A 6,014-nucleotide genomic window follows, 5' to 3' on the forward strand; every position below is an offset into this window, starting at 1 on the left:
AAATTGATTAAAATAATTCAAAAAGAAATTCGTATCATCGAATCTCATGAAAATTACAGCCCAATAATAAATAATCAAACAATCATTGATCAAACAACAATAATAGAACTCGAACACATTGACTAACATACATCGTAGATAAAACAAAATTAATCATTATCTCCTATTCTCCTTCACAATTTTCTTATTCCTGTTTATAAAGAGAAAAACGTATTATATAATCACGTATATAATAATACCAACGTAAATATTTCTTTAAACATTGTTCAATAACACATACAACGATGAAATACATTTAACAAATGTACAAAACAAAATTGATTCACCTCGAAACAATCATTAAACCAATTTGCAAAAGTAAACTAAACACTTTACTCGTCTATTTAACGCACATTCTCTTACGCGATTATAGTCATGCGGATGTGTGTGTATGCTTTTGTGTGTGTGTGTGTGTATGTGTGTGTGTATGTGTGTATGAGAAATAGAGATGGATAGAGTCATTGTCAAGGATCGATTATCGCGCTCTTGTCACGAATTCAAGGCTCGCGTTAGGTACGTTTGATGACACTAAATTGTTGAACCTTGGGATTGAACGACAGTAACGTAGTTTCGGGGACGTTAAAACCTTACTATCCAACACGAGTTTAGTGTCGCACGATTTTAAACTACTATAGTCGTGCATGTGTGTTGAGGTGGCTGACCCAACGAACAAGGTGATTGAAAGAGAGAAAGAGAGAGAGAGAGAGTGAGAAAGAGAAAGATAGATGGATAGATAGATAGAAAGAGAGGATAGAGAAGCTTGAAGGCTCTCATCTGATCGTGTTATATCCGTTTTTCGTAATTCCATTGGATCCAGTAATTGATCGTTTGACGTTGATGTATACGACTCGAGAGAATATAAGGACTAAAATAGAAATAGAAATAGAAATAGAAAAAGAAGAAAAAGAAAATGAGAAAAAATATATATATCTATATAATAATATATAATAATATATAAATAATATATAAAAGTAAATATATAATAATATATATAAAATAAAATAATTTTTATATATACTCGCAATAAATGAGAGTAAAAGAGAAAAGAAATAACGAGAGGACCATTAACGATCTTATGAAACGTCTCTTTTATTCCTTGAATAAAAAAATACAAAAAAGAAATAAAAAGAGAAAGAGAGAGAAAGAGAAGGGGGAACAGAAGAGGGTTGGATGAGATAGGGTTTTGATTGATAAAAAGTACACGAAGTTTTAATCCGTCTTTAAATTATCCCTCGACTGTGTATCGGTACGAACGATCATACGATATCTGACGATATAATTGAGAATTATCAGATAAATGATGATGATAATGATGATAATGATGACATTTCACGTAACGTAACATAAAAGTTAATAGAAATTTATTTCCACTCTAATTCTTTAATCCTACCTCCTTCCTTCTTCCCTCTTCCTTCACCACCACATTATTCTCCTATATGAATAAGAATATTGAATTAATAAATATAATTATAATCTAATAAAATATATTAATTTATATGTTATAGTAAAAAAAAAGAAAATCGTCAACGCATACCAAATACGTTGGTGTAAGACCCAATAATTAATTATAATATAATAAATTCTAAAATACGATAAATTCTTTTCTTTTTTCTTTTTCTTTTATTTTATTTTTTATTTATTTATTTGATTTTTTTAAACTTTTACCACGTACGATCAAATGATTTTGCGTCCTGTAATTTATAAAAATGCAGTAGTTCGTAAAAATCCTGTTATTCGTAAAACAATTAACGGCGAATGTAATATTACAATGCATAAAGCGTATATTATCCTTTTGTAAATAAAAGAAAATATATTGTTCTCTATCATCCAATTGACTAAAATCTCATTACTGTATGATGTAGTCAGTAAATTTGGATGTTAATTTTATTTTATTTCGTTTTTCTGTAATATTGAGACCAATGAAATTGCAAAAACTTTTTATTTAATTATTATTCGATTAATTTTGAACATCAATTAATCCTATATTAGATGAATAAATAAATGAACAAATTGCTATCAGCTGAAAATAGTAATGCAAAAATTATCGATATACAAAATTACTGTGATATTATTTAACAAAATGCAAACTAACAAACGCGTTTAACAAAATTTTCGAAATATAAAAATTCCATTATTAACAAAACTGATTAATATTAATATCGATAGAAATCCTACAATTTATTTTTATTATACGAAATATCTTAAGTTTACAATTTTAAATAACACATTTGTAGAATTCATAAAAAAACCGAAAGATTGACAATAATTTAAAAAATGGTAAACTAAAATAGAAAAAGAGAAGACAGGAAGGAAGAAAGTAAAGAAACAAACTTCCTCTAGCAGTAAGGATAGAAATGAAAAGAAAATAAAAAACGATAGAAAGGAGAGAGAGAGAGAGAGAAAGAGAGAGAGAGAGAGAGAGATTAGAAAGAAAAAAGAAGAGAGAAAAAAGGAGGTGGAAACGCACACGGTGCTTTGCTGGCTCGTTTCGTTTCAGGATCTTGATAAAGGATCTAACGTTGAGGAAATAACGAAAGAGAGAAAGCGAGAGAGAGAGAGAAAGAAAGGAAAAGGGGAAGGGTGGTGGTAGTTGGGGGTTGTGGAGGAAAGGGGATAAGAAAGTAGAAGATAGTAAGAGGGTAATCGCCCGTTGAAAACGCAATTTGAGGATCGCACGAAACGACGAAGGATAGAAAAGTAGAAAAATAAGAAAAGGAAATAGAAATAGAAGAGGAAAAGGAAGAAGAAGAAAAAGAAGGAGAATAATAAAAAAAAAGAACAAGAATAAGAATAATAAGAAGTGGAAAGAAAGTAGATGGAACTCGTGTCGCTGGTTTCTCGATGGATTGAGCAATCAGCTATCCACCTAACTCCTCTTCTATCTTTTTCTGTCGAGCTTACTCTTTTCTTTTTTTTTTTACCTATTCCTTTTCATCTCTTATTTCTATCATAGGCCCGATCGTACTTCCTTCCTTCCTTCCTTCCTTCCTTCCTTCCTTCCTTCCTTCCTTCCTTCCTTCCTTCCTTCCTTCCTTCCTTCCTTCCTTCCTTTCTAGTTTCCTTCGAATCGCATCATCTAACTCTTGGGAGGTAATCTGCGCACGGATATAAGTTCTCGTATAATATCAAAGTTTTTAAATCCTAAAAGTATACGTGACTATGCTATTATTATACCATCAAACGCTTATTATCTATCTATCTATCTATATTATCTATCTCAATTATCTATTCTTGTCTATCTATTACTGATTGGTCTTTTAAATAATGACATATAATGTTTAGTCATTTATTTTCTAATAAATAATAACAATAATAATAATAATAATAATAATAATAATAATAATAATAATAATAATATTAATATTAATATTAATAATAAAAATAATAATAGTAATGATATTTAATATATTTGTAATCTGAATATATATAATACTATCTTTATATATTTTTTATCTATATTAAGATTTATTAATATATAATATTAAATATTATTAAAATAGTATGTCGGTAAGTTAGGAATCTTTCTCTAGTAATCGATAAAAATTGTCATATTGCTTCATCATGCACACTTGTACAAAACTTTGTCGTAGTCTCATTTTCGTAATAACTATTAATACTTTAAAGTGAAATATTTGCGTGAAATTAAAAACGATTAGATCATTTCTAGTGTGAGAAAACATTGACTGACTGACTGACTTACTTACTTACTTACTAATTGACTTGCTTTAAAAGAGAAAAAAAAAGGAAATTCTAATTGTAAGACGAGGTGGTGAGAGTTCTTAATTAACTTGGGAGTCGTATTACAAAGAAATTAGATAGTTGCTAATACTACTACTACTACTACTACTACTACTACTACTACTACTACTACTACTACTATTACTATTACTTTTGCTACTACTACTACTACTTTTACTAAAGAACGAGTTTAGATAAAGTAAACGTTTTGATGATGGGAAACAAGTTCGCGAGAGTAACTCTAGCGATGCTTTGGCAATTATTTGTAACTTCATTACGGTTAATTGAGTTAACAAATATTAAAAGTGATTTCGGTACCAAACAAAATTAGAATTGTTTAGTTAATTATTTAAGCATTTGTTCATCCATTATACGTTCTTTTGTATCTTCATTTAGAAAAAAACTATACACTTTCGTCGTAATATTTGAAATTCAATCATTATAAAAGTAATTATTTTTTACAATATATATATATATACGTATAATGAATGATACTTTGAATTTTTGTAATTACTTATTACTTATATTCTTCTATTGAAAAATATTTTATTATGTAAAGAAAAAGAAAATAAATTATTGCGACAACATTTTCTATAATTAGACAGATATTTTTAACGTTTAAATATTAATAGTAATTTTTACCTTTAACGATATTGCGTATTTAAATTATTTTTTGACCTAACTTGACAATCATTTCAAATAAATAATTATATTATTCTATCTTCTTAATCTTATTCTATTTTTCATTCATTTCTATAATTAAGCGTACTCCTATTTTAAATGTTATCTCAACTTAATTTCTAAATTTGTCTCTGTTCTAAATATTTTCTAATTTCTATCTCATATTAAAAAATTTAATGTAATATTGATTTTCAAATGGATTAAATTAACAATTATATAGTTAATTGTAAAAATCGAATGTGCATTTGACAGATTTAAAATATCGAGAATAAAAATCCATTTGAAGGAAATGAAGAAATCTATTTTATCGACGCTTGTTATCTGAATCGACCTTTAACCTTTTCGAAACTCTAAAAATATATCTATTTCTCTCTTTTTTTCTTTCTATTTCAGTTAAATTTTCTGTCTTTCTCTCGTTTTCTCTTCATAGCAATCGCACGATTCTACGTTGTAATACACTAAAGAATAGACGATAAGAGATAAAATTTGCAATAAACTGAAAATTTTCATGACTATTTAATGAGCTGTATATCTTTATCTTTGTGTTTATGTCTGTTTCAGGTAAGAAATTGCATCATCTTTTTTTAAAAATCAAAACATTTTCCTCGAATGCAAAGGAACCGATATCTCATAGTGGAACTGAAGGTAACGTAGATATTTCGATTATCTGCTAACAAGATGAAGTTGAGCAAAAAAATATTTTCTATATTTCGTATAAAAAGCTGTTATTATTCTATTTTATTTAAATAAAATTAATAAATAAAAAAATAAAATTTTTCCAATGAATATATATGTATTTATATTAAATTAAAACAATTTTTAACATGTGCAAAGGTTTAGAACAAATTTCTATGAATTAGACGAATAATAGAATAATTTTTGTTTATTTTTTTTTTTTGTAATAACTTATAATTCAGTTTGTTTATTATAATACCTTTTTTTTGGTTTGGAAGGGATGAATGGAAATTTTGGGGAAAGAGAATTCCTGCCTTATCGACTGCAGGAAGAACAATAGGAAATTTGGATAACCTTTCGATGGCGCCACTAAATCGTTCCGAGTCATCCCCTTTTGACTAAATGTTAGTGTGCGTGGTCACTTACTTATCGACCTTACTCTCTAAACAACTTTGTCCATTCTCAATAGGTCATTGATCTTTTTACTATTTCCGGTATCTCGTATAGTCCGTCATTCATTCTTTAATTCTTTGAATCTCGTATATGATTATTTCGTACTTTTACTAATCACCATCACAAAACAACATACGAATGCAAAAATTTACTGACGTATTTATATTTCTAAATATACGAATAAATAAATATATAAAAGATATATATTAATTATAAAAAAAAAAAATAAAAAAATATCTCTTTAATAATTTTTCAATAAATAATAATTATTCTTTATGATTTACTTATTTAAATATACTTGTTATGAAAAATAAATGTATATTCTTAAAATTATATATATATATATATATATATATATATATATATATATATATATATATATATATAAAAGAAATTTATCATTTTTATGATAATTCATACCGAACAAA

The 6,014-nt window shown here is 26.9% G+C and overlaps 1 long non-coding RNA gene across 4 annotated transcripts in view; it reads left to right on the top strand.

Moving 5' to 3' along the window:
- Positions 1–5,592, top strand: part of LOC149032674 (uncharacterized) — a 55,930-nt gene extending 50,338 nt beyond the window's left edge. For 3 of the 4 annotated variants that reach the window (XR_016176522.1, XR_016176523.1, XR_016176521.1), the window contains 2 exons: positions 5,020–5,103; positions 5,412–5,592. This is a non-coding gene — a long non-coding RNA (uncharacterized LOC149032674). Of the gene's footprint in view, positions 1–3,461; positions 4,092–5,019; positions 5,104–5,411 lie in introns of those variants that run through there. The other variant, XR_016176520.1, reaches the window with a different exon arrangement.
- Positions 5,593–6,014: the final 422 nt, after the last annotated feature.

Source organism: Polistes dominula, unplaced genomic scaffold, assembly GCF_049000335.1.
Source record: "Polistes dominula isolate Pdom_NZ unplaced genomic scaffold, Pdom_raw_medaka contig_73, whole genome shotgun sequence".
NCBI classification, from domain to species: domain Eukaryota; kingdom Metazoa; phylum Arthropoda; class Insecta; order Hymenoptera; family Vespidae; genus Polistes; species Polistes dominula.